Source organism: Ipomoea triloba, chromosome 4 (assembly GCF_003576645.1).
Source record: "Ipomoea triloba cultivar NCNSP0323 chromosome 4, ASM357664v1".
In the NCBI taxonomy this organism is placed as follows: Eukaryota; Viridiplantae; Streptophyta; class Magnoliopsida; order Solanales; family Convolvulaceae; genus Ipomoea; species Ipomoea triloba.
The window spans coordinates 8,178,184-8,191,690 of NC_044919.1; the positions used below are offsets into that span (position 1 = coordinate 8,178,184).

General features: G+C 35.2%; 1 long non-coding RNA gene across 1 annotated transcript; it reads left to right on the plus strand.

Moving 5' to 3' along the window:
- Positions 1-12,319: 12,319 nt before the first annotated feature.
- LOC116014759 lies at positions 12,320-12,872 on the plus strand. Its single transcript, XR_004097479.1, has 2 exons — positions 12,320-12,541; positions 12,633-12,872. It is a non-coding gene; the product is annotated as an uncharacterized LOC116014759 (long non-coding RNA).
- The last annotated feature ends 635 nt before the right edge of the window (positions 12,873-13,507 follow it).

A 13,507-nucleotide genomic window follows, 5' to 3' on the forward strand; every position in this document is an offset into this window, starting at 1 on the left:
GGTGCGCATTAAGTACATTACTTATATACGTATTATATACGGCGGTAGGCCAGAGATACGTGGAGGGAAATGGTCTACTCATTATTGTTTAGTCAGTCATCTGACACTGACGAGGGATAACATCTTTTGTGAAACTAGTTTTTCAGCGCACGCAAATAGGTCTGATGGGATAATGCTCCGAGTACTTTGGTTGTTTGAAAATGCGAGAAAAAGATTTTGAAAATTATTTTTCGGGTTTTCTTTGTTTGGGAAGGCATGAAAAATGCGGTCAATGGAAAATAATTTCCGTTGATCATGAAAGATGAGACTATTTTTGCGAAAAATGATTATTGAATTTTTTTTCGGAAGTCACTTTTCGGAGTTAGCTTCAACGGTGTTTTGCCCAAAATGGCCAAATCTGTGGGTTCGGGCGGAAACAGTCCGCCAGAAACTTCTTTTTTTTGCTTTAAAATAAATATCATTACTTTATATATTTTATAATTTTTTATATTTTAAATAAAATAATAAAAATATATTAGTATACAATTCTACCCATTTTCCAGAAAATTAACCAAACACACAAAGACAGTTTTCTAGAATGCAACCAAATACTGAAAATGAAACTGTTTTATGGAAAATGACTCATTTTTCAGAAAATATTTTTCAGAAATCATTTTCCTGCTTTTCAAACACACCCTTAATTGAGTTATAAATTAATTGTAATTCAATGAAAGCCTCAATTATATTGTTTGGTTGGAATGAATTGCAATTTCCTCCTTTTGTTGAATTGCAATCCATGGGGTACCCCCTGAATTGCAATTCAATGCTTGTAGGAAAGGGAAAAATAGAATAAATGACAAGAGTATCATTGGTGATTGTTATTATTATTACTAGTATTTTTACACGCGCGTTGTACGGAATGGATTTGTTATATGTTTTTAAAATATTTGGATCGATATATAATTATATAAATGATAACAATGAATATTATATAGTGTAATTGATGAAATTGGTTAGAACGATTATGTTTTCTAATGTTTTCCTTGCTTGAATTAGAGCAAATAATTGTCCAATTACTCGTGTTGCAACAATAAATTTTTTTTATTATATATTTAGATAATAAAATTAAAGATGAAGTTATAAAAAGAAAATCTGATATTGAATGTGTACATTTACTGTATATATTTAGATAGATTAATTATTTTATTACTGTATACTAAATTTATTAAATATTAAATATTATATAATTATTAAATATATTTTCTCAAAATTGATGTCCATTCCTTATCATATTTTATTTATTGATATTTTTAATAGACACCAATTAAGAAAGAATATATTCTACATTTATTGATCTATTTCATTACGAAAGAATAAAGTTATGTCATTTATGTATTTATTATTGAATTAATACCCAATATAGTCCTCGACTATAGTGATTTTACACAATATAGTCATAAGTAACTTTTTGTACTCTATTTAGTCCTAGACTTTAATGATTTTACCCACTTTAGTCCTTTGTTAAGAATTCTATTTGTCGGGTGTTAATAACAAGGTTAACATGGTAATTTCATTTTTATTTAATTAATTATTAATTATATGTCCTAATTAATCTTTGTTCTGCATAGTTGATACAATTCCCTCATTCCCTTCCTCAGGCCGTAGAAACGCACTGCAAACACTTGGCAGATGACTCATTTCTAAACAAACAATACACTTCCTTTTATATATATATATATACATATATACAAGTGCACCTATTTTCGCACGTATTTTCACTTACAAGTGCAAGTAATTTACCTTAATTATTAATATTCATGCACATATTTTCACAAATACTTTAACTTACAAATACAAGTAATTTACCTTGTTAATATTCATGCACCTGGGTGCAACCTAGGTGTACCTAGTTATAACATAAGTTGCACCTAGTTATAACATTAGGTGCACTTAGTATTGATGATCACTGTACAATTCACTTGTACTTGTAATACATTTTACTTGCATATGCAATACATTTTACTTAGACTTGTGCTAGTAATTTACTTTGTTAACATTCATGCACCTGGTTGCAACCTATGTGCACCTAATTATAGCATTAGGTGCACCTAGTTATAACATTAGGTGCACTTAGTATTGATGCTCATTGTACAATTTACTTGCACTTGCAATACATTTTACTTGCACGTGTGCACCTATTTTCACTTGCAGGTACAAGTAATTTACCTTGTTAACATTTATGCACCTTGGTGCACCTATGTGCACCTAGTTATAACGTTAGGTGCAACTACATTCCGGACACGTGGCGCGCTATGATTCGTCTGCATTTTTCTCCTATATATATATAGGATCGCGTTCAAATGCGTACTGGCCGCCCAGGGGAGAAATGCAGACGAATCACAGCGCACCACGTGTCCGAAATGTAGTTGCACCTAACGTTATAACTAGGTGCACATCATCTTATAACTAGGTGCACCTAGGTGGATAAATGCTAACAAGGTAAATTACTTGCACATGCAAGTGAAAATAGGTGCACACTTGCAAGTAAAATGTATTACAAGTGCAAATAAATTGTACAATGAGCATCAATACTAAGTGCACCTAATGTTATAACTAGGTGCGCCTAATGCTATAACTAGGTGCACATAGGTTGCAACCAGGTGCATGAATGTTAACAAAGTAAATTACTTGCACAAGTGCAAGTAAAATGTATTACAGATGCAAGTAAAATGTATTACAGGTGCAAGTGAATTGTACAGTGAACATCAATACTAAGTGCAACTAATGTTATAACTAGGTGCACTTAATGTTATAACTAGGTGCAACCTATGTTATAACTAGGTGCAACCTATGTTATAACTAGGTGCACCTAGGTTGCACCTAGGTGCATGAATATTAACAAGGTAAATTACTTGCATTTGTAAGTGAAAGTATTTGCAAAAATAGGTGCATGAATATTAACAAGATAAATTACTCACACTTGTAAGTGAAAATAGGTGCAAAAATAGGTGCACTTGTAAGTGAAACTAGGTGCACCAAAGTTCCAGTTATTTACGAAAATGCTACCGCGTCATTTTTTTAAAATTGCATCTGATTCGTTGAACTGGACACGCGGACGGTTGTGGAGCGTTCTCATTTCCTACCTGTGCGCTAGTTCGCACGAGAGTGCAACCCTATATATATATATATATACATATATATATATATATATATATATATATATATGTATATACATGTATACATATACATACATATCTGTACATATATCTACACACACATATATATACATATACACATATATATCTATACATACATACATATATATATATATATATATATATATATATATATATGTATGTATGTATATATACATGTATATATACTTGCACCTGGGTAACATTTATGCACCTGGGTACACCTATATGCATACATATATATACATATATATACATATATATATATATATACATGTATATATACATGTATATGTATGTATATATATATATATATATATATATATATATATATGTATGTATATATAGATTTTTATTCAAATGTGGCCGCGCCCTTACGTGCGGCCGTGCGATTTACACCACTCAATGTTAAGAAATGCACCACTCAATGTTACGGAATGCACCACCCAATAACATTGAGTGGTGTATTGTTATTGGGTGGTGCATTCCGTAACATTGAGTGGTGCATTTCTTAACATTGAGTGGTGTAAATCGCACGGCCGCACGTAAGGGCGCGCCCACACCTGAACATGACCCTATATATATATATGTATACATATATATATATATACATATATATATATATACATATATATGTATAAATACATGTATATATAATGTATATATATATGTATGTATACATATATATATAATGTATATATATATGTATGTATACATATATATGTATACATATATATATATGTATATATATATATGTATGTATATATATATGTATATATGTATATATTTATATATACATGTATTTGTATATACATGTATTTGTATATACGTTATATATATATGTACATATGTATGTATAAATAAATGAATATATAAATATATATATATATATATATATATATATATGTATGAATATACACACACACACACACACACACACACACATACATACATATATATATATATATATATTTATATATATATATATAATGTATATATATATATATACATATATATATATATATATGTATACATACATATATATATATGTATACATACATACGTATACATACATACATACATACATATATATATATATATATAATGTATATATATATACATATATATATATGTATACATACATGTATATATGTGTATATATATATATATGTGTGTGTGTATATATATATACACATATATTCATCCAATGCACAAACATTTCTAAACAAATAATAAACTTCAACCCAATTGCCAATTTTGCTGCCACTTAATATATGTCTCACCAGTTTTTCCTAACCCCATCCTTTCTGAACCATACTCGTTTTCATTCTAGCAAAAGCAGGAATATAGTAACTTTTGGAGTACATTTCTTCTTTTGTCCATAAAGCAAAAACATTATAAAGATTCATAATTTCATTGTAAATAGTTTCTTACCTGGGACATTATTATAGGACCTCCTTGAGATTCAAACAATCTTTCACTCTTCAACATTTCAACAATTTTCTTAGTGAACCTGTGCATTTCTGCCTTTATCACAAGAAAACTGGAGAGATCTTAAAAAGCAAGTTCCAAAACACGAAAGTTCTAATCATTACAAACCCAATTGTAGAGACATTATAAACATTGGAAAAGTTCGGTTAAACAATGCAAGAAACACGAGTAGGAGCATGGAAAACCTTGAATGGTCCATTGTTTGTTCTAAAGTTGATACCAGGAACAATTATCAACCAGATTAGATGATTGAGGAATGATTAAGGTGTTTGTGCATTGGATGCAAATATAAATATATATATTGAAATTTAGACTACCTGAGTCTTGGTCCTAGAGTTTATAAGTAGCTTCCAATATATTAAACCTAGTTGCTAGAGTTATTGGAGGACACTTAACAACAATTTGACCTAGTGCAGAGATTAGTTCAATTTGTGCTGTAATGCAATAATGTATATGAAAATTCTAAAGCAGTAAAGACACAAACAATTGATAACCCAGTTCGGAACCTCAGTTCCTACATCTGGAGGGCATCACTCTGATTGCCCAACTCTTCATTGATCAACACTATAAAATATACCACCAATTACAATCGTGTATCACATGGTCACTCTAGCACTAGTACAGAAAACACTTTTAACGTTGGTTATTTGGACCCTACAACGTCGGCTTTTAGCCAACGTTGTTGCAGGCGACGTTATAAACTAACTATACAACGTCGGTTATATAATAACCGACGTCGTATATATAACTTACAACGTCGGTTATATAATAACCGACGTCGTATATATAACTTACAACGTCGGTTATTAATTAATAACCGACGTTGTATATAATTATTATTATTTTTTATTTACATTACACGTCGGTTTTTGACAAATAACCGACGTGTAATGCTAATTTTTTTAAAAAAATAATAGCATACGACGTCAATTATTGACTTAACCGACGTCGTATGCGTCTAACTTTTTTTTTAATTAACATAACACGTCGGTTTTTTACAAAAAACTGACAACGTGTTATGTAATTAAAAAAATTTTAAAAAAAATATTTAGTTTATGTTTATACCCAAAACCTGCTGAAATATATATATCAGAACCACATCCAAAACCTACTCAAATATCATATCACAACCACATATAATTTAATATTTATAATCACACAATTAATACAATGATATCCTAATGGAGATATCTCATACATGCTCATCCCTCTAAGTCAAGTTTTTTATGAGAAAGCAGGCATTGATAGACACAGTCGTTTCTCGAGTTTCAGAAGCTTGCCCAGAGTCAGATGTTTGATCCTCTCACAGCATGTTGCAAGAATCAATCACATATGCATATAAGTAAATAAGTTATATAAAAACTCAAATTAATAAAATAACAACTAAGTGGTGTTCTTAATGATCTGTAATATTTTTAAACATTAAAAGAAACAGCAAAGAATTTACATTTGTTTCCCCAATCAATGTGTAAAATTAATAACTTTCAATTCAAATGGTCTACAAAAACATAATGCAGTAGGAAATGAAAAAGCTTTGCAATAACTCTCCCTTTCATTATCAATTTTGAGTGTCAATATGTATCTCTTCTCATTAAAGTATTTATTTACTTATCTATTTAATTATTTATAATAAATGATGAATCCTAATCTATATATAATAATCTTAAGATACATCTCAGTAAAAGCTGAAATTATGGGGCATACTCATAGAACATGAAATGTGGCTACAACCTGCAAGGTGTGACACTGGGAAAAAAGTTTAGTTACAAACATAAAGTTCTTGAATGATTAAAAAAAATTATGGGGCATACTCAGAGTATCAAGGTTATGCTTTAGTCTCTAGTTTTCTTGAAAGGAATAGGGTATACAACTGGAAAGCAAAGGTCCCAAAAAAAAATAATACTCATTTTAACATTTTTTGACAAACATGTGTCACAAGTTAGATTGTAAATATAATCAAAAAATCTACTTAATCAGTCAGCTTGTTGCAAAACGAATTCCTGTCCTCACATACTTATCATATGAAAGGTGCAAGCATGAAAGTTCCAGGTCATTATACAATCTTATATAGACAAAGCAAGTTTTTCAGAAGCACTGAAATAGAAAACAAAGCATTATAGTTGCTTAGAACTAAAAAATATATGGACTAATAAATACCAGCCAGATTAATGCAGTTTCAATATATGTACTAATAAGAAACATTCAAGTGATTTAGAGAACTACAATTATCATGCTAAAAGGGTACATACTTGAAGTTCAATAAGATATGTTTACATTTCACAGCAAGTGAGTTTTAGTTCAACATAGCCAGCCCTAAAAGAGCAGCAATAGACCAGTTTCTCCATGGATTGTTAAAATAATCAGTTGAAAAATAAATTACACAGGCATACCTTTGCAGAAGCCTCTGGGTTTAATTCGATTCCAGACTCTGGTTCGGCTGTGGCTCGCGAATGGCCGCGGCTGCGGCAATGGATGGCGCTTGCGGACATTGGCGACAGATGGCGGTTGTGGACGGCGACAGATGGTGGTTGCGGACCGCGACAGATGCTGTGGCTGGGGCGGACGGCGACGACAGCTGCTGTGGCTGGGGCGGATGGCGGCGACAGCTGCTGTGGCTGGGGCGGATGGTGGCGACAACTGCTGTGGCTGGGGCGGACGGCAGCGACAACGGCTGTGGCTGGGGTGGTCGCAGATGGCAGCGGCTACGGCGACAGTTGGCGGTTGCGGACAGCGACGATGGATGGCGGTTGCGGACAACGGCAATGGATAGCGATTGTGGATGGCTGTGTCGTGGGAGAAAACAGCGATAGAACGACCCTAGTGAGAAGAGAAAAACGAAGAGAACTTGGGAACCCTAATCTGATATATATGTGGCGTATGGTCACACATTTTTTTTAAATAACCATATACGACGTCCGTTCAGACCTGAACCGACGCCGTGTTTTAGATTTTAAATTAAATATATATATATATTACATACGACGTCGGTTAATTAAATAACTGACGTCGTATGTTATTTTTGACGTCGGTTACTTAAATAACCGACGTCGTATGTTATTTTCATTTTTATTTTTTTATTCATGTAAGACATACGACGTTGGTTATTTAATTAACCGACGTCGTATGTTTTTTTTTATTTTTTTATTTTTTTATTCGTGATTTACAACGTCGGTTGTGTATAAACAACCGACGTTATATAGTTTTTAAAATTTTATTTCACTTTTAACGTCGATTTTTTAAAAAACCGACGATGTATGCTCGACGTTATATGTTGTTTCTGTAGTAGTTTAGAACTCATAACAGCTCCATTCTAGAGTTCAACCTTGAAGAGTTGACAAGAATTTGATCTTTTGATCTTCTTGAATTGAGGCCCCCCTCAATAGTTGCACGAACGGCTTTTAGAGTGAATGCTTGCCCACTTAACTTCACGGAGAAGATGTATCTTGAGTCAAAGGTAAGCTTTGCCAAGGGAAAGGTATCTTCACTTTTCTTTCCTTAGTTGCAGGTTTCCTGAAGGTTGCCACATGCTTGAAAATTATGTCACCTAGGTCAACAGGTATACCTTTTCCTATTCTGTAGATCAGATTAGCCATAGGCAAGTTCAGTCCTCTTTTGTGCTCACTCGGCATCCAATTCGTCATGGCAATCTTGTGCAGAATTGCATACTTTGTAGTCAACGATTTTGCAGGCAGCATGTTTGTTTCAGAAGGCCAGTAACTATATGTTCCACCAGTAATGACTTTCGTGATTGTGTTTGCTCCCAGAACAGGATCCTCAATATCACTTGCATCAATGCCCAGGTACATGTTGATGATATAAGGGTTGAAGTTGTATTCATTTCCTCGCAACCATACACGCCCATATTGTGATGATCCAGCCTCTTTAATGGTCAGCATCAGGTTTGCATAGAATTCTTTTATGGCAATAGGTGGGTAGCTTTTCAGGGTTGTCACAGATTTTACTAGGTTCAACTTCTCAAACACAGGCATAAGTTGGCACTGGGATTTGAACTTTTCAACATCAAGAAATCTTTCACTCAAAATTTTTCTTTGATTTGTGGAGTCCCATCTTGCAGCAAACTCATCAGACAGGAATTGTGGGTTTATCGTTCCAAGAGGTGCAACAGCAGACACATCTGGCTAGCTTTCTATCAGTGGAGCTTGAGTTGATTTGGTTGGGGCGTTTTTCTTTCTCTTCTTACTGCCAGTAGCTTCTTGAGTGACAATTGGTTTAACAGCTGTTTGTTTTCTCTTCGATTTTCTGACAGGTGATGGGGTTTCCTTCTCCTTTTGTTTGGTAATCGATGATGATCTGGTTTTGCGCCTTGAAGCAGAGACCGGGAAGACTTGGATTTTTTGCACAGGATGTGTATCAGCTTGTTCTTCTTATACTTTCTTCTTGCCATTTGCTTTCTCCTTGTTTTTCTTCACTCGAGACAGCGGGAGATTATCTTCTTCATCAGCCAGATCTGCATCCTGTATTTCTGGAACATTACCTGTTTCACATTCAATCTCAAAGTCCAATGGGTCTAGGTCTGGTTCAACAGTAGGGTTGGCTGGTGTTATTTCAGGATTTTGTTCAGAGGGTGGTTTATACCTAGTTTTGACAGTGTGTGACTCTTCAGACTAGGTAGGTTGAGATTTCTCTAGACTCAGTTGATTAGGTTTTTCAGCCACTACTGGTTGGGGTGATGGTAATGACAGAACTGGGCTTGATGAGGGTTCTACAACTTGAGGAATGGTCATAGGGACAGATAGTCGGTTGATAAGTAAGGCTGACCTTCTATGCTCACCCAAGATATTGAACAGATCAAGTTTGGAGAAAAGAGAAGCAGTGGGTTCTAGTTGATGTGGACCATATACAACAGCAGTCGTTGGGTTAGTATCAACAGGCAAAGACAAGCTTTTATCATAAACAGAGGGATTTTCAAGTAAATCATCAACTGGTTCTTGTTTAACAGAAATTAGGGGCAAGGGTTTTTCAACAGCAGTATTTTCCCGATTATTTTCTTCCTCAGTATCCGAGAGAACAATTATTTCCTGAAAAGTTTATTAAGCACAGAGCACTATACTGTTCATATATGCACATGTATCATAGATAATTCATTCAATAGACAAGGGTTTTGCGAAATAAACCTCAGGTTTTTTAGTTTTGGATGATTCTCCAGTCTCGGCTTCAAGTGGCTTGAGGAACCCTTTTAGATAGTCGAGTTGTTCGGCTCCAGAATACCATGACCAGATGGGTTCTCCTCCGGGAGGCTTTACCTTGTTGTTGACGATCATCACCATCTCTCGTGACGCTTGATGTTGGATTTCGGTAGGATATCTGTTGGTGAGTCTAGCGAAATCAAAATATTGTGATTTGTCTTGATCCATTGATGCTTGTTGCTTCAATACTCCAGAGTGTGTGTGTAAATTTTATGAAACTGATAGGTTGAAATAACAATGTTTGAAATGTAGAGAGAGAAGGAGATTTGCGAGATCTTTTATTTCCACTTTTTGCAACTGGTTTTTCAAAGGTCGAAAGACTGCATGATAGCCGGCTTCTTCGGGTCACGTGGTGAAGTGTGATAGTCGTGAGAGACATGCTGATTTGACGATTGTCCTCTCCGTAATTAATGCTGAGGCAGCTTGGTCAGGGAGGTACACTGTCTCTTAGGTATCTCATGTTTATCAGATAGGCATCAATATTTGTGTGTGTTTTTTAAAGGTAAGCAAAAAGGAAAAGAAAAAAAAATTTAAATATCAAAATGTTAAATGGTAGTATGAGTTTGGAGTGTTGTACCATTTGGTGAACTAGTTCAGTGGAGTATTACACATACCAAGATCAGACTTGAGAGTGTTGAACCTTATTGCTTCCAATGGCTTTGTAAATAAGTCCCCTAGTTGTTTGTCCGTTGGTATGTAGTGTAACTTGATGTCCCGATTTTCCACAAGCTCTTTGATAAAATGATGACGAATGTCTATATGTTTGGTGCGAGAATGTTGGACAAGATTTTTTGCAATGTTGATAGCACTGGTGTTGTCACAGTGAAGATCTACACTTCTGAACTTTAGTCCAAAGTCGTTCAACATCTGTTTCATCCATATGAGTTGAATGCAACAGCTACTAGCTGCTATATATTCAGCCTCTGCAGTGGATAGGGAGATGGAATTCTATTTCTTGCTGAACCATGAGACAAGATTCTTGCCCAAAAAGAAACATCCTCTTGATGTGCTTTTTCTGTCTTCCAGGTTACCTGCCCAATCGGCATCACTATAGCCCAGTAGTTCAGATCTTGAGTCATGAGAATACCATAACCCGTGGTTTATGGTTCCTTTCACATATTTGATGATTCTTTTAATAGCACTAGTATTTTTGCCCGTGCGTTGCACGTAGGGCTGCAAATGAGCAGAGCGGCTCGCAAGCGGCTCGCGAGCCGCTCGGTCAAAGCTCGACTCGAGCTCGGTCAAAGTCGAGCTCGAGCCGAGCTCGAGCGGCTCGTTTAACAATCGAGCCGAGCTCGAGCTATAATTCTTTAGGCTCGTGGCTCGACGAGCCGCTCGCAAGCCATGTATAATATAATATAAAATATAATATATATAAATTCTAACCCTAATATTCCCCCCAAAGGCCAAAGTCACCAAATTCTAATCCTCTGCAGTCTACCCTCCGCCTTCATTCTGCTTCTCTGCGTCTCTGTTTCTCGGCCATCTCCTACGCAACCGACGACCGCCGGCAATCATCGACGAGACGATGACCGGCCGACTCTCCCCTCCACGGCTCCGCCTTCGGCCTTCACCCACCGCCTCCCTTTCGCCTTCACTCTGCTTCTCTGCTTCTCCTACGCAACCGACGACCGGCCGACTCTCCCCTCCGCGATTCCCCCTCCAGCCTTCACCCACCGCCTGCGGCCGAACCAGCATCGCCTCCCCTCCGCCTTCGCCCACCGCCTGCGAACCAGCAGCGCGACCCTCGCCGGTAAGAACCTGCCTTCCTCCCTTCTTATTTTCTATTATTTTATATTGTATTTGTAATTATGTAATTATTGGTGTAATGTGTATATGTAATTATGTATATATAAGAACCAGCAGTATTATGTGTTAGGGTTTAGGGTGTAATGGACTAATGGTTAATGTGTTAATGTGTATGTGTGGACTGTGGAAGTGTGGAACTGTGGATTGTGTATAGCTATGTGAATATAATGAACTGTGGATTGTGTGTAGAACACAGTTTTAGTTCAGAATGATAAATGGACAAGAAACTTCAAGAACACTGTTTTAGTTTAGGAACAAAAACTACCAGATTCTGCCAAGAAGTTCACGGAATTTTCTGTGTTTATTGGAGCAACTTTTCTACTCAAACTTTTTATGGATTTCAAGTATTATAAGTTGAGGTCCTACACAAAAAAATTCAAGTGAAAAAGAGTATTGGAAGTATTTGTTTTCGAATTTCTTTCCTGACTGCGCCAGGCAGAATTTTTGGACAGTATTAACCAGAAACTGACCGAACTTTAAGGATTTTCTGGGAAAGATTGATAAGGAATTTTTGGCCCAAATTTTCCAAATATCAAGTTCAACCAGAGTAGGACTTCCAGATAAATTTATAGTATTTGTATTGTTTTTGCAGGTGGTTGATAATCAAACAAAGTTAAACTTTTTGCCCAGTGATGGAGTTTCATCTTCTATTCCTCCATTACATCATGGAAGGGTTGACATGGAAGTAGTGAGAGAGTATATTGCCAAAACTAAAGTAAGTTTAATTTTATATTAAATGATGATGATGTGATTATCTTTTTAAAGCATTTGGTTACTTACACACTTTTTATCTTCTTATTTTTTTTTTCAGAAAGAGAAATCATATCAAGAAATTTTTCTTCCGGTATCCAACTCATGAAAGTAAGTTATTCTTTTGTTGTTTTTAAACAAATATTTAGCATTCTTCACTTATCTAATATTATGCTTCTTTTTCTTTTTTCAAATTCAACAGATCTTTCTTGGAATCAAGGATGACTGCTGTTGTTGCCTTTTAATTGATATTGAAGTAGATCTATGAACTTATTTTGAGTGTTGTTATTGACTTGTAGTTGATATTGAAGTGGACTAGTGAACTTACTTATTTTGAGTGCTTTAAGTGTAGTTGATATTGAAGTGAAGTTTTGAACTTATTTTGGACTTTTGAATGTTTAAAAATTTGTATTATTTATTTATGGATAAAACAGTAAGTGTATGATGAAACATGTGAAATTCAAGCATAAAATTCAAGCTGAAAATTTGAGCGTGATTTCGAGCCGAGCTTGATTTCGAGCTCGAAATCGAGCCTGCTCTCGAGCTCGAAATCGAGCCTGCTCTCGAGCTCGAAATCGAGCTTGAGATCGAGCTTGAGCTTGAGCTCGAACAATCGAGCTGCTCGAGCTCGACTCGAGCAGCTCGAGAACTTCCGAGCTCGAGCTCGAGCATCGATGTTCGAGCTCGATCGAGCTCGAGCTCGAGCTCGAGCATCACCCTTCCAAACGAGCTCGAGCTCGAGCCACCCCAGGCTCGAGCTCGGCTCGGCTCGTTTGCAGCCCTAGTTGCACGGAATGGATTTGTTATAATATTTTAAGAATATTTGGATCGACATACAATTATATAAATTGTAACGTCGAATATTTTATAGCGCAATTGATGAAATTGGTTGGGTCGATTATATTTTTTTTGATGTTTTTACTTGAATTAGAGCAAAAGTATTACTCAATATTGAAATTATAAAAAATTCTAATATTGAACGTATACATTTATTTGATTATAAGATTAGTGCAAAAGTATTACTCAATTAATTGAATAATATATGACTTGTTTGTCAACAATTATCTTAAAAATCTA